The sequence below is a fragment of the Lactuca sativa genome, chromosome 4 (genome assembly GCF_002870075.4).
Source record: "Lactuca sativa cultivar Salinas chromosome 4, Lsat_Salinas_v11, whole genome shotgun sequence".
NCBI lineage: Eukaryota > Viridiplantae > Streptophyta > Magnoliopsida > Asterales > Asteraceae > Lactuca > Lactuca sativa.
This window is the reverse complement of record NC_056626.2, coordinates 371000936-371026585: the sequence shown is the minus strand read 5'-3', so window position 1 is coordinate 371026585 and position 25650 is coordinate 371000936. Positions and strand designations below refer to the sequence as shown.

The 25650-nt window shown below is 36.9% G+C and overlaps 1 long non-coding RNA gene and 2 other non-coding genes across 3 annotated transcripts; all 3 read right to left on the bottom strand.

Annotated features, from left to right (window-relative positions):
- Nucleotides 1-6362: 6362 nt before the first annotated feature.
- LOC111891520 (small nucleolar RNA R71) lies at nucleotides 6363-6469 on the bottom strand. Its single transcript, XR_002850225.1, has one exon. It is a non-coding gene; the product is annotated as a small nucleolar RNA R71 (small nucleolar RNA).
- A 9041-nt stretch (nucleotides 6470-15510) lies between these two features.
- Nucleotides 15511-15617, bottom strand: LOC111891519 (small nucleolar RNA R71). The gene has a single exon (XR_002850224.1). It is a non-coding gene; the product is annotated as a small nucleolar RNA R71 (small nucleolar RNA).
- A 4509-nt stretch (nucleotides 15618-20126) lies between these two features.
- On the bottom strand, nucleotides 20127-21300 carry LOC122197829 (uncharacterized). The gene is made up of 2 exons (XR_006191519.2): nucleotides 20490-21300; nucleotides 20127-20398 (listed from the first exon to the last, which is right to left on the bottom strand). It is a non-coding gene; the product is annotated as an uncharacterized LOC122197829 (long non-coding RNA).
- Between the last annotated feature and the right edge of the window lie 4350 nt (nucleotides 21301-25650).

Below are 25650 nucleotides of genomic sequence, written 5' to 3'. Positions count from 1 at the left end.
AGATCTTGTCAGGATCATGCGCTGAAAATGACAGCTATAAAAGGAACCCTTCTCCTACAGGAGAAAGGATTGCCTCACTCTATATTCCATACCTAAACCTAACTCTCTCATACCAAAACTAACTAGACCGTCGAAGTTTCGCTCTGGGACCACCTCCCGGATGACGACTGACATTGGTTCTTTCTTTGTTGTGCTTCTCAGGCTTAACCCAGGCGAAACCATTTCATGACAACGTTAATCTTGGAGCACATATCACAACATTTGGTGCTATCTAGGCGTGTACTCAGAGTTACACAACCTTGATATGACCCTAGACGCCGACGATGACGGGAAAGGAACCTACGACATCTGAAGGAGGAGAAAAAAGTCTAATAGGATCAATGTTGTCACTCGATGGCACATTCGACAGCAACACAGCAATCGCAACCACCAACCCAACAGTCGCAACCGGTGGTTTCTCATCCCACAATCACTACTGCAGCAAGCGGGGACGAACACTTGGTCCCCAAAGACCATATTGTCCTCCACACAATACCCAATTTTAATCTATCATTTCTCTCCAGTATTAGGAATGTTGCACATACTACTAATCTCTCAAAAACCTCCGATGTTCATGTTCAACCCCTATTTCCAGCAGTTGTAGATATCCATACCCTAAACACTGCCATCACAAGAATCCAACTCCCACTTTTCATTGGCGCAACAACTCAATACCTATGCTCAACAGCCTCAGGGGTCGAATCCGAACATGCTCCAGCAACCGAAACCAGGCTCACAACTGCAGCAAAGCACGTAATCGAGCTCCCAGTAGCAACCATACATCTCGTAAGCAATGATGAATAACCAATTGTATGGGAACCTGTAATATACTCAACAATTTATGATTTATGGTGGTTTTCCATATCCACGCATGGAAACCCCGATGAGAAGCACCAACTCTTCTTTTTGCGAGGAGCTCTTGTAGTATGAGATCCCACACTCGACGATGATACCAAGCATCCCTAAGTATGATGGTACAACCGAACCTGTCGAGCATATCGACACCTATGAGTGGACGATGACATCGTTGAGGATGGACAAGCGGTTTATTTGCATGTATTTCCCTGTTACATTATTAGGAAACGCCGGAAAATGGTTCAAGGTACTGTGAGCGGGTAGCATCTCGAGTTTCGAGCAGTTATGATACCTTCAATTTCCAAAAATAAAGTTTCACAAACTAATTCATCCAAAAACATAAGTGTCTAAAACAAACATCATCACAAAATATTAGAGTATCTCAAACCATCCCAACGAGTGTGTACAATCAGACCTTTGCCTTCCCACGGTCCTCAAAAGTACCTGAAACACATAAATCAACAACTGTAAACACGAAGCTTAGTGATTTCCCTAAGATACCATATATAGCACAACATAAATAAATAGTTATGGGTTATCAGCAACCCCAAAGACTATCAGCAGTCCCATTGCGCAACAGCACGCCCTATGGGTTATCATCAATCCCGGAGACTATCCGCAGTCTCAGTCACACATAATATCCTAATACTAAATCTCACACCCGAACTGCCGGAACTAGACTCCGCCTAATCAACTAAATAGTTAACCCTAATTAATAATAGAGGTCTATAACTAAATTCGTGAGTCCAAAACCTAGAACTAAGTCCTTTAAGGGAAAAAAGACCATTTTTCCCTTCCCATGGTCCAAAACCCTAAATCTTGACCAAAATTCAAAAGTTAACGAAAGTCAACTACCTGGCGCGTACGTTGGGTGTACTCTTTATTACGCGAGGTCTACTACTCGAATATCAACCAATCGAAGACGAAACCGGCTACGTAGGGCGTAGCTAAGAGTACACCCGACGTACTCAGTCTGATTAACTTTCACCAACTTTTGTGTCTTAATTCAATAATACATCTAACCCAACTTTAGATCTGACCACCCTAGGGTGTCTTAATCCATAAAGTCATCAAATTTAAGCCTTTTCAGGCTAGAAAGGTCCCAATGCAACAAACTCTAACTTCCATCACACTCTAAGTCTGCATGGGCCATAGGAAATGCTCAAGCAACCATTTTTCTGGATCTACAAGTCCTAAAATTCATGAAAGGACAACTAATATTCTCTGGAGTGCTCCAAACACATAATGGTCCAAACTTGGAGACAAAAAGCTCATAAAACTCATCCATGGAGATCAAATAGGAAACTCATCAAGGTCTAAACTTTATACCTGAAAAAAATGAACAATGAGGAGTGGTTTTTGGATCTTCAAGCTTTCAAGCAACATCTCCTTCTTCTCTAGCCTTCTTCTTCACCAATCATGCACCAAAATCACTTAATAAGCTCCCAAAGTCTCACTAACAAGCTTAGACTCAAGATTAGGGCTTGAGGAAGGAATGGTGGTTGATAAGGATAGTCTAAGGGAGGTATAAGGTTTCTTAAACAGGGATCAACCCTTAAAATTAGGGTTTAGTGATTGGGCTAGTATGCTCGGCTTACCACATGTACACCCAACATACTAGCATGACATATGCGATCCTGCATCACACGAGTATGCTACGCATACCCTCAAGTACGCCCAATGTACGGCTAAAACGCGAAGCTATTACCACAAGGGACCAATTATGCAACTTTGATAACATTAAGAGCCAGAAATGATAATACTTGGTAATCAGATGTTACGATTTTAAGGAAAATGAGAGTTGGTAGGATTGTAGAGCTTCTCATTACCTTTACATGGATATAAGGTCATCAAAACCGGACTCAGAACGAAGAAGTTATGGCATTCGGAAGTTTGGAGGATTTAAGGCTAAGTCTAGTACGTTGGGCGTACAGGGAGTACGTCGGGCGTACTAGGTTGGGTGACCACGGGTGAAGCATGGGCTATGTTGGGTGTACCAGGAGTATGTAGGGTGTTCTCCAGTTAGGTGCAAACCCTAATTTAGGGTCTTGGACGATATTTAAAGGCCTTAGCTTATGTTAAAACCCTATTATATTCAGTCTCCATGTAACATCCTAAAATTTAGAACCAAAAATTTCGTTTTGAAATAAGTATTTATAACAACCAGTAGTCTGAAAACATCGATAGTGTCATCCCATATCATAATCAAGACCAATGCGTCAATAACCGCAACATGTCATAAGGAAAAAATATCAAAATACAACACCCAAAGATCCCATAATGCGGAAAGCCATAATATGATGCGTTGCGATCATGACGGCTCCTTTCCTTTAGAAGAAGAAGTACCTGAAACCAAAACTGAAAACCGTAAGCATGAAGCTTAGTGAGTTCCCCCATCATACCACATACCATACAACAAATACATTGCCAAGCATATTTGGGTGCCGTCCTCCCCTTCGTTCTATTTCAACCGGATACTACCGAGCATATATAGGTGTTGCCCCCTCCTTTCGGTCTATTTCAACCAGATATTGTCGAGCATATCTGGGTGATGGCCTCCCCTTCGGTCTATTTCAACCGGATATTGCCGAGCATATCTGGGTGCTGGCCTCCCATTCGGTCTATTTCAACCGGATACTAGGTCTATTTCACCCCTACCACTACCACATAATATCGTAGCAAATAAGCATATAAAACATAACATATAGTGGCATACTAGACAATTATCACAAATACAATCAGCTTTACTACAAACAACTACTAGTGGACCAACATTGGTGCCTTCGACCCACTTATACACGAAGGTAGCTCACCTCGATCCGCTGCAATCTGACAACACTCGAATGTCAAATCGGAAATTCCACACTAACAACAAATAAATGCCATAACCCATTAACCGCGGCCTCAACTCATAAGTCTCGAATCCTAGGGTAAAAGACCATTTTACCCTTTCCTTAATGGGTCCAACCTAAACTTGGCCCATGGCCCACTAATGGCCTAACAACACAACTCGAGGCTAAAACCAAACCTAAGGTCCGCACAAAGTCCTGAGGCCCAACCAGAGCCCAAACAGATAATTCATAGTCCAAAGAAACAAACCCGAAACCCCAAGACAAATCCATAACCAAAAGCCCAAAAAGCCCACTGATGAACGGAACGCGTTGCGTTCCCTGGTGGAGCACAGGGGGATCGTTGCCAGACCACCAATTGGGACCCTTTTCCTAAACACGTCGCGTTCTCGAGATGAACGCACGGTGTTCCCGTCCTTTGTCCAAAATTACCTCAGTCGTCTTAATACCTTAAGTCCAACGTTTAAATCCTCAAAATAGTTTCATATCAATGACTTAATCCATAAAGTTGTCAACTTGGAACCTTTGCATGGTCCAAAAGGACCCAATCATGATTTCAAGCCTTCTAAGTCCATAAAGAGGCTAAGATGCAAGCTTTTTCCTTAAGAACTTAGTCCAAACTTCCAGATCTGATTCAAAGGGATTTCTCAAGTCATAAAGTTTCCAACTTTATTACTTAGGATAACTCAATGGGACCCAAATTAAAACCCTAAGTCCCCAAACTTCATCAAATAACTACCAAATCATGCATGGAAGGTCTACATGTTGGGTTTTGAGCTCTATAACACTCCTATGGTGCACATGCAACCCTAAATGCTTTGGATCTATGTTTTCTCTAAGTATACATGCATATTTACAATTTCCAAAGCGTTGTCCTAACAAGCATACAAATTGTCAAATGAACAATACAACTAGTTAGATGACTTACCTTTTAGAAGACTTGTAGTTCTTGACCTTTGAAAGCTTGAGCACCTCAAGTGTGATTCCTCTAATGATTCACAAACACCAATATGCAAGAGGAGGATTGAGAGAATAAGTTACTTGCACAAAATCAATATCACTCTTCAAGACTGTAAGTCGCAACCTATTTTGGCTCTAGGGGGTTTATTTATAGTGTGGCAAATGCTAGGTGATATGTGCATGTTTAGCGCTATATTTAGTATAGATTCTTATCATTATTCGGCTAATTATTTACATTTTATAGACAAAAGATACTTAATATTGTTCAAATTTATATTTTCAGTCCAAAAGAGAAGCTCAGAAGCAAAAGGAAGCAGGAGATACGATTGGAAGCTCGGGAACAAAACAAAGAAGAAAAATGCCAAAAACAAGATGGACTCGGCGAGTAGGGACGACTACTCGACGAGTCGTGTCGAAGATTCGAAACCCTCTAGAAGTCCTTGTCGTACACGGATTTTAAGTGACGGACTCGTCGAGTGAGTCACTATCACACCCCAAAACCGGAACGGCGGAAACGTCCTGGGGTGGAGGACGTCATATACAGTATCACAACACAGAATAATAGTAAACAAGCAACAACACCATCCATTGCATTAATAATATAATTTTTGTACAAGTGTTTTCTGCGAGGTTTATATGACACTCAAAAATGTAAATCAAAATAAGAGATGAGTCTTGAACGAGCTCCATCATCTCAAAACTTAGTCGGCTATACCTATCTAACGATGACCTGAGAATACAAGTTATTTTGAAATGAGTCTTGCACAAAGTTATTTCTTAGGTAATTTAGTAATTACGATAAGCTTAAATAATTTTCTATTTTCAGAAGTTAGTAAGTAATTTTTCTGTTTCTGCGCTGAACTCGCCGAGTGCAATCGAAGCGACTCGGCGAGTTTGTCGCTGTTACACAGTTTCGTATTTTATTTTATTTTTGTTCGTTTTACGCATTTTGCTTGTTTTGTGTGCAGACAATACATGAACAGAGGATCCAACACACCCCTGGTTCCTCCACTTGAAGACCCAAAATCTCGCTTTAAGGAAAAACAAAGGCAAGGAGGTCGAAAGCTCTAATACACCTAAGAAGTCACCTTTGACGATCTTGAAAACGGTTTTTGGGAAGAAAAAGAACAAGAAGCCAGGAGAGACCAACAATCAAAAGAGCGAAGAAAGCAAGTTAGAGAATATTGAAGATAATCCAAAAGAAGCCGAGTTCAAATATGACTACGAATCCGAATACGAAGAAGAAAGCGACTTTGAAGGCGAACTAGCTAATCCCATGGCTAACGTCGATGAAGTTCCCATGGGAGAATGGAAGAAGAGAATACGTGACGATACCAACCTAGGACTTGTGCAACCCGCAATTCCCGCTACTGCCACTTTCGAACTAAAGGGCCACATACTAGCTCAACTAAAGGAGACCCCCTTCTACGGGAAAGATCACAAAGATGCCTATAAACACTTGGATGAGGTCAACGATGTAACTGATTATTTTAATGTTCCAAATGTGCCTCACGAAACCCAACTGCTTTGTATGCTTCCAGTTACATTCAAAGGTGCTGCAAAGGATTGGCTCAAGTCACTCCCTCCCAGATCCATCACTACATGGGCTAAAATGAAGGAAGAATTCATTGATCAATTTTTCCTCCCTCAAAGATAGCCAAATTGAAGAAAGTCATTGCCAATTTTGAACAACAAGCTGGAGAGTCCCTTTATGAGGTATGGGAGAGATACAAGGGTCTACTAAGGAATTTCCCACATCATGATCTTAATAGCTAACAAGAAGTCTCCATTTTCTATGATGGAGTCAATGTAACAACTAGGTAGCTCCTTGACTCGCAAGGACCCCTCACAAAGAAGGCACCCCCAGTGATCAAAGAACCAATTGAAGAATTCTCTAAACAATCTAGAGAATATGATAATCCAAGGCATGAAGTAAGTGGGGAGGAGAGAGGTAAACACTGTTAACGATAGCATGGCGGAAATGATGGCTAAACTAGAAAGTTTAGATCGGAGAATGACTAAGATGGACCAATCCATCCACGCTATCCGGGTAGGGTGTAAGAATTGTAGAGGACCTCACCTCACTAAAGATTGTGATTTGGACGAAAATGGGAACAAGAAGGCACAAGTTTGCTATTCAAGTGGTGATAGATTTGATGATAATTGGAGAAAATCCAAGAAGGAATGGCTCCCTTATGATGAGTACAAAAAGGCAAAGGAGGATAAATGTAAGCAAAAAGAAAAGGGTTTCTATCAAAAGGATGAGCCGGTTATGGGAAAGAAAGCTGATTGGGAGGAAATTTTCACAAGGTTTGTAGTTGCGTCCGAGAAGAGGCACAATGATACCGACAATGAATTGAAGGAGCAACGGATAATGCTTAAAGATCATCAAGCTATGATGAAACATCAACAAATTTTGCTTAGGAATCAGCAAGCCTCCATTCATAACATTGAAAAGCAGATAGGACAGCTTGCACAACAAATCAATCAAAGAACACTTGGTGAACTTCCTAGCAATACCGAACAAAATCCAAAAATGGTGCATCTAAATGTGATAACCACTAATTCTGACAAAATTTTCACTCCTTTGACCTCTATTTAGAAGAAACTCCGTAAGGTGCAAACAGAAGAGGAAATTGAAAGGAATTCGAGCAAACCCGACTCGACTCGCCGAGTCGGCACCATGGACTCGACGAGTCCGAGAGCTTATGAGAAAACTTGTTTTCTTTTGAAACCTTACAGACCCCCTTTGTCATTTCCGATCCTAGCCATACCAGATGAGCAGATCCGATGGTATAGAAGATTTATGGAGCAAGTGAGGACCCTCCAAGTGAACCTTCCATTTGTTGAAATGATACTTCATACACCCAAGTATGCAACTTTTCTTAAGAGCCTTTTCACTTAGACAAAATATGGAAGAAGTTGTTGAAGTATTGCTGAATGAGCTGCCAGAAAAGAGAGGTGATATGGGAAGCATAACCATGCCTTGACAATTTTGGAACATCATGACTACACGAGCATTAACCGATTCGGGGGCAAGTATTAACATCATGCCATATTCTTTCTTCCAAAAGTTGAACCTCTCGATTCTGAAACCTGTTCATTTGAAGATCCACTTGGCCGACAAGAGAATAATACATCCAATGGGAGTGTGTGAATACCTTCTTATTAAGGTGGATAAGCTAATGTTTCCGGTTGACTTCATAATATTGGATATGGAGGAGGATCTTAAAGTACCAATCATTCTTGGACGACCATTTTTGAATACCGCTTGTGCTTTGATATATATATATATATATGAGTGAATCTACGCTAACATTAAGAGTAGGTGATGAATCGGTAATTTTTAAAGCTGAGCAAAAAGATACGTAAGATGGGTCGAGAGAAGAAAAGGTTTCGTCACTAGATTTGGATGATGGATTGTTAGAAAATGAGCTTGCATATTTGCAAGAAAGTAATCCAAATAAATTCCTTTTATCTTTGGAGGATACTTCTGATGCTAAGGGAGATGTAGAAGAAATAGAAAGGCTGATCAGGGAAGCTGATTATCCAGAAAGCATAAGAAGTTTTCAAGGTTCCCCGACTCGCCGAGTTGTGTCTGCTGACTTGACGAGTCCAGTCGAAAATTCTAAATCTAGCAAACTTTTGACTCTATAGCCAATTAGTGCCCTTGCTGAATCAGATGCGCAACTTATGCCTGATCCCTTTGAGAACCTTCTTGAGGAAAATAAGGATATTAAAGATGTTGGGAATGCATATTTGGCATTTCTTGAAGCAATCATGGGAGGTGATGAGATTGTCCAAGAGAAGAATGAGGGAAGTTCAGAAGATGAAAACCACCATCCAACTGAATCACAAATGCTAGATCAAGAAGAAGTTTTGACAAAAAGAAAAAGGACCAAGTCTCATGACATTGTCTCTACTATGTTCAAAGTGTTAACTTTCATAACACCGGATCCTTTAATGAACAAAAATACAAGCAAGGAAGGAATGGAGAGGAACAAGCATGGTAAGGGGGTGAAGCATAAAGCTGAAGAGAGTGCTGAAAAAAAGAGAATGGAATACTTGAGGAAAGCTTATAAAAGGAAAATCCATTTTTACAAGACGAAATACAAAGTACAAAGGTTGAAGAAGGAGAGCTTCATGAAGGAAACGAAGAAACTTAGAGCGGGAAGGAGTCCAACTAATGACTCCTCAAAAAGAAACGCTTAACGAAAGGCAACCCGTTACTAAAGTTTAGTTTATTTTACCTTTTCTTTAATTTTATTTTTTCATTTTTAGGATTTATTTATTTTCATCTTCTTAATTGTCCAAAATGATTCCTTGAGGGTAAGCATGGTCTGAGTGTGGGGTGGGTTGGATATATAAAGGAATAAATTTTTTTTATTATATCAAATTTATATTATATATATATATATATATATATATATATATATATATATATATATATATATATATATATATATATATATATATATATATATATAGGGAAAAGTTCAATAGAGAACCATAATTATGGGTTCTTCAAGGAACCAAATATTTTTTTCAATTTCTATAGGTTATTCTTTATCGAAAAAAAATCTAAACATATCTAAATTCATATATTAACATTGTGAATGTGAAAAGTATTTTTCGGATTCACCGTGTGAATCCGGATTCACGTTGTGATTTTACGAAGATTCACATTATAAATTTGACGTAAAAAAAATCAAATTTTATATCATTGGAAAAAGGATAAAAATTTATGAATTTCTGTATTTTTAGTTTTTTTTTTGATAAAAAATAAGTTCTAAAAGTTGAAAAAAAGATTGGTTCCTTGGTTAGTTATGGTTTTCTATTGAACCTCACTCTCTCTCTCTCTCTCTCTCTCTCTCTCTCTCTATATATATATATATATATATATATATATATATATATAATTTTCAAACCCAACGAGTGACTCGGCGAGTTGGATGACATACTCGACGAGTTAACTCGTAATTTGGAATCTCAAAATCGCGACCAGACTCGCCGAGTCAGACCTTTACTCGACGAGTCCGTTTATTTTACTGAAAAACTAATAAATAATAATTTTTACATATCAGTTAAATTAGGGTTTTTTACCCTAATTGGTAACCATTTCTCATTCAACCAGCTGACACTCGACGTGCGCCCTCAATTTCTTATCTATTTTGTTAAAGCTTTGATTTTTAGAAGGTTGGAAGTGTTAATTTGGAAGAAAACCCGTTTTTGGAGTTTTAGAATTTATAGGGTTTCGACTTTGACCTAATAAAAATGATATGGATGAATATCCTTATACTATTATGCTTGAAATACATCCCTCGACAAACCCTTGCAATCAATTTTGATTTTTATGGATGACATTCGATAGACTCGGCAGCAGACTCACGCAGTTCGTCTGACTCGTCGAGTCAGTCTACGTACTTGGCAAGTCATGTCTGAAGCAGTTCAGATTTTATTTTCTAATTTCTCTGTTCGTTTCTGGTTGTTTGTTATACGTATTTTTGCAGGAACATGTCTTCACGGGGTCAGAGCTCAAGAGGAAGCCAAGCGGTTTTCCCTTCGTTGAATTTTCCACAAATCGAGTCCAATTCTACGATGACTAGTTGGAAGAAGAAGCTTGAAAAAATCCGGAAAAAGGAGGTTTGTGTTTCCAATGCGATTGATTGGGAATGGCTGGGGAGAGTTCGTTACGAAGAGGATTTGGTTCCTTATATAGTCAAGACGTTTGTGCATAATGGGGTGCCCGTCACGTGTGATGGATGGAGTCGCATCTTTCGTATCCAGGAGCTGGTCTATCGAGAGTTGTGCTTGGATTGTTTCTCCACAATACATTTACAGGGTGGGGACGATTACTATAACCCCGGGAATATTACTTTTTTTCTTGGGGGCGAGGTTCACAATTGTTCTATGGTGGAATTAGCTAGGAGGTTGGGAATTTATGACCAACAATTGATTCACACAGCTGAATTTGGTACCTTTTTGGAGCATTGCCATAAAGTATTCCCGGATGGTTTCATAAGCACAAGTTGGTGGAACACCATTGCCAACAAGGTTTACATTCCCAAATAGGCTCAAGAGGGGATCATACGATCACCTACGCACCGCCTTATCCACCGCCTTATTTCAAACACCATCAACCAAAGAAAAGAGGATGACAAGGTTTCTAACCTTGATGTTTTTTTATCTTTGGAGCATTATTATACCCAACACCTTTTGCAATCTTCCATGGTGCGTGGCTTCATATTTAGCTGAAGGGGCGGTCAAGGACCGCAAAACTTCTAAAATTAATGGTGGCATGTTTGTGACGCGTTTAACCCACTCTTATGGGTTGATGGCTCGTAGTGCTTGGAACTTAATGACAATGGTCCCGACCCCTCCCTTTAATCCTATTCTTTTTCGAAGGGGCTAGAATTATTGAGGATTATGGAGGAGGACACTATGATATTCCACGTGATGATGCCCTAATTGGACCCGAGGAGCCGGGTAGGAGAGTAAGGCAAAGACGCGGGCAAGCACCTCCCGATTCACAGGTTATTCCGGTGGAAGATGAAATACCCCCGAAATGGTTTAATGTTGAAGGAAGACAATATCAAGATGATTTGGTAAGAGGCGTGGATTTTGCCAACCGGTCCTTCATCCAAATGTTTAACCACTTCAAGATCCAACATTTGGACGGAGGCCAATTTCCTTATATACCAACTTGGGAGGAGAGGACGAACGCAAGGCAAAGCGGAGCTGGTGGGAGCGGAGCAATGCATGATGATGATGAAGAAGAAGATGAAGATTGATTTGTTTTTATTTGTGTTTTGTGTTGAACAGTTTGTTTTTATTTTTATGTTGTTTGATGGAACTTCTAGTAATTAGGATTTTAGTAGTTTATTTTCTCATGGGTTGTTTAGTGTCTTTTCAAAATTTGAAAAAGGGTTGCCTACAAAGAGTCTCGAGAGTAATAGGAGTTTCGAGTCTAAGCGGAAGAGAGAATGAAATTAAAGTGTTGTGTCCGGTCATGAGGAGCATTCAATTGAGTTTAATTACTGAAGAAAAATATTAGATCTAATATAATTCTGAAGAGGTTAGGATTTATCAAAATGACTTAGAGCAGAAAACAGAAATTTTTCACCCAGTGACTGACTCGCCGAGTGCAAGAGTGAAAACATGAATTCTGCACATTCACGGCACAACTCAGCGAGTCTGATCACTTACTCGTCGAGTCTCTACGAATTTCACCTCTTAGCTTCAGGCTTGACGATTATATTCCCACGAGAATTGGTTTTTATTAAGAAGATTAATTATGGAGATTTTCGAGAGTTTTGCTTGCATTTTTGGAGCTGTTGCCACACGAGACGAATGACACCCAAGACATGGATGAGTTGTTCCTATGTCTAAAGTCAGCTGAAGATGGAGTTTTAAATGAAGAAGATCAACATCGCAACTACTATCCCAGGGGAGTTTGTTCCAATTCCCTTTTTTATTTTATTGTTCTTTATCATGCATAATATGAAAAGGGGACATTGCATAAATTAAGTGTGGGGTAGGGGGTTGGTTAGAATAGTTAAAATTTTAGTAAAATTTTGAAAATTTTGAAATTTTTGCATTAAAATTGCTAGGGCTAAATTAGAAAATCATGGTAAAAGCAACTAGGGTTCATGCTAGTATTATGTTTGATGATTTTATGAAAACCCAAATGTTTAGTTGAGCCTATACACGTTATAATGCATTTGTGGCCCCCTTTATTCTAGTGAAATCATGGGACAAAAACACAACCTCGCTTAGTTTGAAGGATGCAATAAGTTTAGCATTGTGTACTTGAAATGTATCCAGGAAAATTATTATGTTTAGCCAATAAAGGTTGAAGTTGAGCGCCCCTGCTTAAGCATGTAGGGCTTTAAGTGAAAAAAAAAGTGAGTACATGTAAAAAAAAGAGAGAGAAAATTACAAGAAAAGTTATAAGAATTTTGGAGCAGTTAAAGTAAAGATTAAAAGATCAAAATTCTAAAGAAGATAAAAGTTGAAGATACCAAAAATCAAAAAGTTGGTGAATTCAAAGAAATGAAAGACAAATTATCAAAGAAGTGAAGAATTCCAAAGAGCTCCATAGTGGTATCGGAAAAAAATTTGTAATTTTCTAGATTATGTGTGCTTGGGTTGCTCAACCAAAAATACCTTCAGCTTTGAAGGTTTTCTGCGGATGGATTCGGAGGGATGCATAAAATGAACATTGTTCGGAAAAAGTGGGTGAGTGTTTATGAGGATTGTGATTATTTAGAATTAGGGGGGGGTCCTTAGGAAAAATTTTAGATACAAATGCATGCGTTGCGGTCTTGGCATAATGGCTGGGTTCAATTGGGATTGTCTTATGTGATGCTAGTATGTTTAAAATTCAGTTTTGCTTGGGGGCAAGCAAAAGTCAAGTGTGGGGTATTTTGATATGTGCATGTTTAGCCCTATATTTAGTATAGATTCTTATCATTATTCGGCTAATTATTTACATTTTATGGACAAAAGATACTTAATATTGTTCAAATTTATATTTTTAGTCCAAAAGAGAAGCTCAGAAGCAAAAGGAAGCAGGAGATACGATTGGAAGCTCGGGAACGAAACAAAGAAGAAAAATGCCAAAAACAAGATGGACTCGGCGAGTAGGGACGACTACTCGACGAGTCGTGTCGAAGATTCGAGACCCTCTAGAAGTCCTTGTCGTACACGGATTTTAAGTGACGGACTCGTCGAGTCAGTCACTAGACTCGACGAGTCACCTCTGTTTCCAGAATAATATAAATAGGGACTTGGAGATCGAGATGGGAGACCTCTATGGAACACTATGAGGCAAAAATTACGATAGAAGGTGCTTTTAGGTCGTGAGAAGCAGAGGAATCAACCCTACATTCAATCTTGAAGAGAATTAAGGCAACTTTAGTTTATTCTTAGTAATCTTTTGATTTGAATCATGTTTAAACTCTTTGAATTCGTTTTTGAGCTTAAGTTTACTGCAATTATGAACTAAACCCTTATTCTTCTGTTTAGGTAAGACAAATTTGAGAATATGGTTTGATTAATGGTATGATTAACTTTAAATTGGTGGTTTTGTCAAATTAAGCTTGTTAGAGATCCTTATGCATTAACCATAACTATTGTCTGTTAATAGGAAGGCAATTAGGTTGCATGAACATCTCTTAATTGTTTACCTCATTTGATTTATGTGAACACTTTATTATGTGCCTAGGATTAGTGAATGTGAAACTAGGATAAATTAGAGAATGGGTAAGTTAATGTGTAGCTTGTTTGATAAATCAACAACAAGAGGCAAATTGAATTATTAATTTGATTAACCATTACAAGTCTTATTTAACCAGAATAAATAACCTAGAGAATTAATTAATTTAGACAACTGGCCACTGCTTGAATTAGTTTATTTTCTAAGGATTAGAGTTAGTGAATGTGAACCTAATCACATGAATCGGTAGCTAATGAAATGTTAATCCATTGCACTATTACCATTAAATCAACCATAGGATCAATTGAGTTGAACCTAAACAGAAGTCCTCTTAATTATTGAATTTAGTGGTAATAACTTGTTTTAGCTGTTAAATTAGTTAAATGGCGTGTTAGTTAGTTTAGTTAAGTTTTCTAGTCTTCCAAAACTAGAGAAAACCTTTCCTTTTATTACTTGTTTTAGATAAAATTAGTTATTAGTTTAATTTTTTCGTTCCCCGAGTTCGATACCCTACTTATCTAGCTACACAAAATTGACAGGTTTACTGCCTTTGTGTCTTAATTTTATAATTAAAAGTAGGATTAAAACTAGTTGAGTTCACACACATCAAGTTTTTGGCGCCGTTGCTGACGAACGGTTCAAAAATTAATTCTAATATCTAGTTTTATCGATCCTTTGTGTAAGATTTATCTTGCACAAAGTTATTTCTTAGGTAATTTAGTAATTAGGATAAACTTAAATAATTTTATGTTTTCAGAAGTTAGTAAGTAATTTTTCTATTTCTGTGCTGAACTCGCCGAGTGCAATCGAAGCGACTCGGCGAGTCTGTCGCCGTTACACAGTTTCGTATTTTATTTTATTTTTGTTCGTTTTACGTGTTTTTCTTGTTTTGTGTGTAGGCATTACATGACCAGAGGATCCAACACACCCCTGGTTCCTCCACTTGAAGACTCAAAATCCGCTTTAAGGAAAAACAAAGGCAAGGAGGTTGAAAGCTCTAATACACCTAAGAAGCCACCTTTGACGAGCTTGAAAACGGTTTTTGGGAAGAAAAAGAACAAGAAGCCAGGAGAGACCAGCAATCAAAATAGTGAAGAAAGCAAGTTAGAGAGTATTGAAGATAATCCAAAAGAAGCCGAGTTCGAATACGACTACGAATCTGAATACGAAGAAGAAAGCGACTTTGAAGGTGAACTAGTTAATCCCATGGCTAACATCGATGAAGTCCCCATGGGAGAATGGAAGAAGAGAATATGTGAGGATACCAGTTCGGGACTTGTGCAACCCGTAATTCCCGCTACCGCCACTTTCGAACTAAAGGGCCACATACTAGCTCAACTAAAGGAGACCCCCTTCTACGGTAAAGATCACGAAGATGCCTATAAACACTTGGATGAGGTCAACGATGTAACTGATTATTTTAATGTTTCAAATGTGCCTCGCGAAACCCAACTGCTTTGTATGCTTCCAGTTACATTCAAAGGTGCTGCAAAGGATTTGTTCAAGTCACTCCCTCCCGGATCCATCACTACATGGGCTAAAATGAAGGAAGAATTCATTGATCAATTTTGTCCTCCCTCAAAGATAGTCAAATTGAAGAAAGCCATTGCCAATTTTGAACAACAAGCCGGAGAGTCCCTTTATGAGGCATGGGAGAGATACAAGGGTCTACTAAGGAATTGCCCACATCATGATCTTAATAGCTAACAAGAAGTCTCCATTTTCTTATCCACAACACCACAAGCTCTTCACCATCAAAAGTCATTTGTGTCAACAACAAGACCGTCTTAAATACTACTTCAAGATGTCAGATGTGGTGAGTACCACGTTCTGAAAACAACTCAAATAGAGAGGGGGGGGGGGGGGGGGGGGGCTAAACCCAAGCGAAGTGCTCGACAATAAATTGAAATATTGAACTCTTTATAAGTCCTTTTTGTATTATACTACTATTAGAGACGGAACTAGTGGCAGACATAGAAAGAAAAATTAGGGGTTGCATAGAGAGGGGAAAAACTCATTCCAACTACACTAAAGTGTTTTACCAATGGATTTATACTAAATTTACACGTATTGGATTTCTGACGGATTCGTGACAGATTCTGACGGATTTGTGATGGATTCCAACGGATTTGTGGCAGTTTCCGATGGATTTACACTAAATTTATACTTGACGGGAAAATTTAAGGAGTTGCTCATACTACATAGTAGGTCCACCCATGGAGGAAACAAATAAAACATCTTCAAAATTATAAATATAAACAACACGAATGCACGACAAATATTTGTAAAATGTTAAATACTTTTTATAATATTTTAAGAAAAAATCACAAAAATACGGTTTCATCCACAATATCGAACAAAGATCAAATTACATTTATGTTCCGTTGGGTCAAAAAAGTTGTTACAAGAGATAATGATCTCTTTAAGAACACGTCATAATTAATCATCATAGAATGAAAACCAAGTCTTACGATATCTATATCGTTCGATTAAGAGGTTTATGATTATGTCTATCCTTTATATTTGTTTAACATTTAACAGAAATTTCTTCTAATTTTCAATTTTGACAAATCTAAAAACATGTATTAAGATTTTAAACATTTGTAATTTTGTATGGTTTTTGACTTGATCTATTTCATATTATAAATGATATTATCAATTGAATGTGTAAAACATTCTCCAACTTTCCACTTTTTTCTTGATTGACATTTCATATTTGGAAAATGACTTATAACCCCAACTAAATTTTCAAACCGTTCAAAAAACCCAATTATGTTTTATCTATTCAAGAAAACCCAATGAACTTAACCTTTTTTCCAAAAAAGGCCAACTAACTTACACTTTCATTCACTTCTCATTTAGGGTCAACCGACTAATGAAAGTCAACGACTGAAATTGCTTATGACGTATAATTAAATATCAGGAAATGACTTGTAAGACCAACAAAGTTTCAAACCCGTTCAAAAAACCCCAATCATGTTTTGTTTTTTTTGAAAAAAACCCAACGAACTTACGCTTTTGTTCAATTCTCATTAGAGGCAACCATGTTCATTAGGTATACAACTAGTTGATAAATGACATGACATTATATTTAATGACATAAAATAAACAGATTAGAATTGTCGTTTATATATCGATATAGGGCTTGGAGAAGAGAAAAATGAACGACGTTTGTGTTCGATCTCTTGTAATAGCTACTTCTTATTCTTCCTCTCAACCATTGATGTCTAACTCAAGATCTACAAAGAAGATATTTGATGATGAAAACCCTTGTGAATGTGGACGCTCTTCTTGGATTTGGACATCTAGAATGGAGGATCATCTAGAAAAAAAGTTCAGGCCTTGTTCGAACAGATGGGTAAGTGTAATTGAAAGCTTTATCATGTCCATATTCTATCTATTTGTTTGGTTTCTTTCCAAACAAAAACTTGTTAAAATGGACATGATAAAGCTTTCAATTACACTTACCCATCTGTTCGAACAAGCTCTAAACATTATCTTTGGATGATCCTTCATTCTAAACGTCCAAATTCGAGAAGGGCGTCTACATCACAAGAGTTGGCATCATCAAATATCTTCTTTGTAGATCTTGAGTTGGACATCAACGATTGAGAGGAAGAAGAAGAAATAGCTATTACAAGAGACTGAACACAGACGCCATTTGTTTTTCTCTTCTCCAAGCCCTGAATCGATATAAAAGGGCAATTTTAATCTGTTTATTCCATGTCATTAAATATAATGCCATGTCATTTGCCAACTAGTTGTATACCTAATGAATTTGGTTGCCTCTAATGAGAATTGAACAAAAGCGTAAGTTCGTTGGGTTTTTTTTCAACAAAAAAAACGTGATTGGGGTTTTTTGAACAATTTTGAAACTTCGTTGGTCTTCCAAACCATTTTCTAATATTTAATTACACGTCATAAGACATGTCATTCGTTGACTTTCAATAGTCGGTTGACCCAAAATGAGAAGTCTAAGTTAGTTGGGGTTTTTTAAACCAAATGTTAAGTTCGTTGGGTTTTCTTGAACAGACAAAACATAATTGAGGTTTTTTGAACGGTTTGGAAACTTTGTTGGGCTTATAATTCATTTCCCTTTCATATTTTCGTTGTATTTAAAAACGGGAGTTGATTCGTGCACAACAACTTTTTATCATATACAAAGATTTTTTTCTAAATAGACAATTTTACCATATTTTCTATTTTAATAAGCTTTACAACTAAAAAAAATATTTTTGTCTCATAAAACTTTTTTTGCAAAATTTCAATTTTACCATTTAAACCTCTATTTTATCAAACTTTACATTTTACCCCTCCCTTTAAAAAAAATTCTACCGAAATTTCTTTTGTTTAACTTAATCCATGGCCTTTGTTAAAGACAACTCCTCCTCCTAAAGAAAGACCCAAGAATCCAGCAGAGGTCACTCTCCTCCATTCCAATCAGTTGTACAATTAAAAGTGATCTCAGTGTTGCAGTGTAAATTGACATGAGCACAAGCACCACAAACAACCAAACTGTGACTATAAATCTTGAAACTGGAAAGATTACTTTGCAACTTCTCCCCTGCAGTTTCAAATTACCAAGTTTCTATAGGTGTTTGTTAGAAAGTTGAAGAATGATATAAATGCTAAAAAGATAAAATCTTTTAGTAAATTGAGCTAAGAGAAAAGTGTTTGAGAACTTACCGTGAGAATAAACAAGGGTCTGAGTTGTTCCGATTTGCTGACCTACGAAACCTTGGAACTCTTGGTTTCTATGATGTTCGTTAAACAAAATGCAAACCACAAAAAGAGAAAAAAACAAGAACTTGTGATCCGAAGATCTACACCGAGAAGATCTAAAAAGATCCACAAGTTTTTCTACAGGTTGTGGGCTATTGTGCCAATTCCTAGATCAGTGAAGGGCAATGTGAAATCGACATAGAGAGATCTATTTTATATTATGGCTATATCTCTAACATCAACATCATATTCCTGATACAAACCAACGTCACATTAGCAAAAATACAATTTAACTGTTTTACAGATAATGTGACAAAGTGTCCTTATTACTACAATTTTAATCAACAAAGCACAAACCTTAAAAGAGATTTTGTCTATTAGATCCTTGTAAGTCATTTCCATCCTTATAAATAATCTCAAGGCATTAAACGCAATATTGAAAACATCCCCACAAAAGCCACTCACACTCGATAGTTTTTTTAGGATCAACACTCTGTTAGGGTATGAAGTCTTGTCCAACATTTGGAGCACTTGGAACTCAATGGAGCAATTGGAGTTCAATGGAGTATGTGACAAAGGAACAAATCATCTGAGAAGGGAATGGTTCATGTGACAAAGGAACTGGTCATCTTAAAGGGGGTATGGAGCACCTAGGAAAGGAATAGAGCATCTTAGAATGTTAGATGCTCCATCTAGAAAGAGGATGTGCCATTTAGAAGGAGTATGTGCCATAGTGATGGAGGATGTGTCATTAGGTGGCTTGATGTGCCACATATGTTCCTGATATGCTACATGTGTTCCTGATGTGCCACGATATCACTTAATGTGCCATTTGGCACCTCGACGAAGTGTCATGCACAAGAGATGCCACCAAGTGACGCAGGAGGTGCCACCAAGTGCCTAAAGATGCCACTAAGTGACAAGGGGTGCCACTCAATGATACCTGATGTGCCAGTGGTGTATTGATGGTGCCAATACAATGCCTCTAAAGGATGAAGGTTCTAGAAGCATCTGCATGACATTCCATGATTGATTGGAAATTAGAGCATCCCTTTTATGGGCTAATTATGAATGACCTGACCCATCAGAATTAGGTTTTCCCATGCTTGCCTATAAATAGGCTCTTATCCCCATTCATTAATCCTTGCGAGTGCGTGTACACAGTAATTTCAAGAGAGCAATCATTGTGAGGTTAATTGCACTTCCTTTGAAGAAGCTAATAAGCAAGAGAGTTTCTTTTGTTTTGAGAACTCAAGTGAGGTGCAACCTTTGTGTGTGATTGTAACTGTTCTTGGAAGTTTAATAAAATCTTCTCTCTCTCGTTCGCCCGTCGATGTAGGTCACCTTAACCGAACCACGTTAAATATTGTGTTCACTTTTGATTTAAGTTTTTCAGAAATTTTATTCCGCAAGTTTCACCGAAGTTTGTTTGACACTTGTCTGAAAGTGTTTAACTTGTTTTGTTATCATCCCAACACACTCAATTGTAATAAATTAGAAAATATTGTGCCAAAGTTTGGAACTAGGAATTATACAACCATTAAAACTTGCTTTGTTACTTGCTCTATTATATTTACATTCAAAAGTTACATAAATCAGACACAATTAACAATTATAATCACGAACTTAAGGGAAATTTTCAATTGCAAACCAGACGAAGCAAGTCGACGATGGTGGATGAAATACTTTCTCAATAGCAGCGATAGCAGCAATGGTAGTCGATACAACCAATAAAACATGCTTTGTTACTTGCTCTCTGTTATATTTTCAATCAAAAGTTACATAAATCAAACAACAATCAACAATTACAATCGCAAACAACTTAAGGGAAATTTTCAATTGCAAACCTGATGAAGCAAGTCGACGATTGTGGAGGAAATACTTTCTCAATAGCAGCGATGGTAGCCGATACAATCATTAAAACTTGATTTGTTACTTGCTTTGTTATATTTACAATCAAAAGTTACATAAATCAGACAACAATCAACAATTACAATCGCAAACGACTTGAGGGAAATTTTCAATTGTAAACAAGATTAAGCAAGCCGACGATGGTGGTGGAAATACTTTCTCAATAGCAGCGATGGTAGTCGATAGAGCATGCCAAGGATGGCGTTGGATCACACTGTGATGTCGGTAGATGAATGAGACGACGGTGAAGCAAATGAAGATGGCGGTGGATCAATTCAGATATGGAAGAAACGAATAGGCGTGGGAATCGAAGAGACACTGCATTGTTTGACTTTGAGGGAAGGGTTTTACACTATTAGTTGGAGGGGGTAAAATGTAAATAAAAAAAGATAAATTTGTCTATCTGTAAATTAGTTGGAGGGGGTAAAATGTAAATAAAAAAAGATAAATTTGTCTATCTGTAAAAAATCGTTGTGTATGGCAAAAACCTGGTGTGTACGAATCAGCTCCTTTTAAAGACCATATGACACGGTATTTAAAACTTACATAATTCTAATTCTCACAAATAGTCTAATTAAGTACGTGTTCGGAAAAATTAGCTAATAGCTGGTAGCTTGTAGCGTTTTGTTAAACGTTACATGAAGTAGCATTTGGATTTAGAGTGTTTTGTTTAAACTTAAAGCTAGAAGCTTGTAGTGCCAAACAAAGTTTTTTGTTTAAAACGAAAAGTTTTGTCAAACGCTAGAAGCTAAAAACTCTCAAACGCTCACAAACACTCCGTGCCGAACACGCCCTAAATAGTCTAAAGTTGATGACCAGTTCCACCAAATCACATAAGATCATATCAGTCTTTTATTATTATATATTACTTTCTTTTATGAAAAGAAAACGATCTTACATTGCTTTGGAGATAAGATAAATAGTCTAAAGTTGATGACTAGTTCCACCAAATCACATAAGATCATATCAGTCTTTTATTATTATTTATTACTTTCTTTTATGAAAAGAAAACGATATTACATTGCTTTGGAGATAGATATATTCTGTCATTCTGATGAGATCACATCCATTTGTTATTAATTATAGAGTTTTTTCTCTCAAATTTCATCAAACAACTTAACTACGTGAAGGCATCTCTCTATTGCTTTTATAACGATTATATTTAATATTTGATTAACAGGGAGTGTTAGATGAAATATTTTGTTACAACCTAAAGTCGTATTCGTTAACATTTTAATATTTAGTGGATTTGGTCTTGGTGTGGGAAGCAAAATGATAATGTTTATTTAAACTTTAGTATTTACTATTATTATTATGTAGTTAAAAAATGTTGTGTACTAATATTATTAGTGTCAAGTTGATGAATAACATGTGTTATTGTTTGAATGTTTTATGCAAACAGGAAAAACAAAAGCCAACCTTCGTGTCCAAGAAGATGTAGGCTTTGCATGCATGCAGGTGGAATCTTATGAAAATTCTGTTCCATCATTTAATGATCATGTTGCGAGAGACTTGCAACAGCCTTTTTAATATAAGATTAGGTCAAACCAGATTAGTGACTTGAACTTGTATATTTTGATGGTGAAGTAAGGAATATAAACGATATGTTGTACAAGATTTTAAAATGTACTTTGGCTTTGTGGAGTTGCATGTACATTGGGATGGCAAAACTTCTAAAATATAAAAGTTCTATGATGAAATTAATGTATATATAACTAAGTAATGCACCTATAAATTAAGTAGTGATGTACACGTCACAACGATGCTTTAGTTTCCAATTAAAATCTTCAATATAAGTTCGGGTTGATTAGTGCAATATTGGATTGTAAAGTGAGCTTGGTGATGATACTGCTGCAACACTTAGGAAAAGTGTCACAAAAAAAAGTGAATTTGGGAGCGACTTGGAAGTCGTATTTTACCTCATGTGCATGGTGGTATTAGACGTGACAGTATTGCGTGGACTTCATCATCGAATTTAATGTCAGCGAATTGAATACTAGCCTCTATAGCATCGAATTAAATTCATTCACGTGGTCTGTCATGGACATGTTTTCCTTTATCTTTGTGTTAAGTGTTAACCAAATGTCTGATCAAGAAAATTTTATTTGTTGCGAATACATAACATGTTGTGCTCTTACTCGAATACACACAACCCCCAAGTCTACATCGATGAAACCTTCTAGGCAACCTTCTTCTTTTGTGAAACACAATGCTACGTCCGAAGTTCCTTTCAAAAAGAGTAATTAACAACTAATTGACTCCTTCCCAATCCTCATTCCCTAGACTTGACATAAATTTTGACATAAATCTGCTAACTACCACTATATGAATAACAATGTATGGTCGAGTGCGTATCATCACATACATTCGTATACCAATTGTCGTGGGGCAGGGAATTCTATTTCTATATTTTCTTCAATCTTTGGGGGTTGTATCTTTGAGAGTCTAAAGTGATTCACCGGAGGTGTGTTTCTAGCCTTAACATCTATCATTCTAAACTTCTTTAAATATTTTTTGCATGTGATTTTGTTAGGAAAGTTTAAAAGTCCCCACAACCTTCACTTAAACTATGCTCATGTCATGAATCATCTTAGCAACTCCGAACTTCTTCATTCTGAACTCTTTGAAAAGCTGCTTCTTCATCGTGTTTAATGGGTAGATGGTGGAAGTTTTCCATCCTGACTTTTAGAGAAGTTATTTGGTTCAGTTTTTAGGTTTTCGGTTAACCGGTTCAGTTTTATCAGATTTTTTTAAATATATTTTTTAAATCTAACAATAACCAAAGCAAATAAGGTTTGGTTTAATCAGTTTCGGTTTAATTGGTTACAGTTCATTCGGTTAGGTTTACCAGTTAAACCGAATAAAATTCCGCATATAAATATAAATATCAAACCAAAAGGGAAAAAAACTTACTAAACATTTTAACAAATAAATAAAATACACTGATATATAACATCTTATATTTGGTCTTTCACGATGCATTGTAGCACACAATAGATGTGAGAAATAAGGTCAAGTATAAGATATAATATAACATATTATATTTGTTCTTTCACAAAAGCGAGAAACATTTGAACCAAACTGAATCAACCAAAAACCAAATATCATTTGGTTCGGTTTGGTTTTTCGGTTTTGGTTTTTTTATCACACCCCTACCTACTCTTCGGGACTGATTGATTGGTTTGCTTCAATGCACATGGCTAACGTGCGTAAGTAGTTTTTGGAGGCGGTGTTTTATATCTTATGGTGGTCTATTTGGTGCTATCGCAATTCCTCTTTATTTGGTAGAGTTAAGCCTAAAAAGTGCTTGTTGTTTGATAAGGTGGTTTCTCAAAGTTGTATTTGGGCTAATATAGGTGTCAGAAAACAAATATGAATTGGGTTGCCTGGCTGTAGGATCCAGTTTTGGCTATTTCCTCTGTGTATTTTTGTTTTGTCTAACTTCTTGCTAGCATAGATAAAATCTCCATTGTTCCAAAAAATGGTACATTTATCTTGAAACTTGCTTTAATCCATACAAACTTTTTTGAAATTGATGTATAGCAAATTGGCTACCAAAGAATGTGATATTAAAATTTACAAGCTAGAAAAATCCAGTGACGACAAAGGGTCATAGGAGATGTTAAATATATAACGAATGAAAATAGTCATGTTTAAGTAAATGATGATGATATTAAGACATGATGAAGGTTATTTTCTTTATTTGTTTAATGATGATTCCATGCTTGTGAGGGGTATGAATGGAGAGGTATGTGCATGGAGTCTCCAACCTTATGAGTGTTCAAGCTGTATGATTATAGTGAGGAAGTGAAGATATTTTTGAAGAGGATGAGGACACACAAAGTTGTAAGACCATATCATATTCATATTAGTACATGTTAGTGCCTTAACAAAGCCTCAAGGAACGGGAAGTAAGGTGGTTGGCGATCTTCTTTAACATTATCTTAGAGACAGACAAAAAGTATGTGAGTGAAGATTTACTACTATGATTATGATATATAGGAACAGTGATTACCAAATATGTGGATATTATGGAGTTATTAAGTTACTTAGTCATAACATTAAACTTTAGGACAGAGTTCATGAGTCCAAGTTGCATCGTGTCACATATGATTCAAAAAACTACTTTAGTTTCATGTAAGGGAGGTCGGCGACTAAGGCATTCCACCTCCATAAATTCATTATAGAGAAATATAGAGAAAGAAACATGGATCTCTGTATCGTGTTCATCTCCCTAGAAAAGGCATATAATTGTATACCTCAAGATACAATATAAAGGACCTCGGATATTAGGTGGGTCCCAAATAGATATGACACAACTATTCATCAAATGTATTGTCGGTCCATATCATATTGACGTATCAGAGATACATAATTGTTCCTGATAAAAATTAGGATTCATCATGGCTTGGGGTCTCAAATCATATATATTTACATAAATATTAGACAATATGTCTCAAGAGATTCAAGGGGAAGTGTATTCCTTGGTATATGATTATTTTTCGATGACAAAGAGTTAGTGACTGAGACCAAGTCAAACTTGAATTATAGTTTGGACATATGGAGGACGATATTGGGAGAGAATGGATTTGAACTCAATATTGCTAGGATGGTATATTTGGTGTAATTTCAATAGGGAGCGAAATAACAAAGGAGTAAATGTAAGGATATATGAGAAAGTTCTACATCATGGAGGAGAGTTTCAAGTACCTGGAATCTATGATCTATATGGATCGGGTGTGAACATAGATGTTCCTTATCATGTAAAGCCAGTTGGATAAAGTGAAGGATGGCCTCATGTGTCTTATATGAAAGGGAGGTCTAATTGAAACTGAACGGAATTTTTTACAATGTGGGGCAAACTATATTAATGGATCTAAATGTTGGCCAAGTAAAAATGAGCATGAAAGGAATATAAAAGTAGCAGAAATTAGGATGTTATGGTAGTCATGTGTTGAACTTGTTGGATATCATTATAAATATGAATTTTAGGAAAACGTTAGGAGTGGTAAATATCCCAAAGATTGAGGTGAAAGGAAATTGTCGTGGTTTAGACAAGGAAGACTACAAATGACAACACTTAAAAGGGTGGACTCG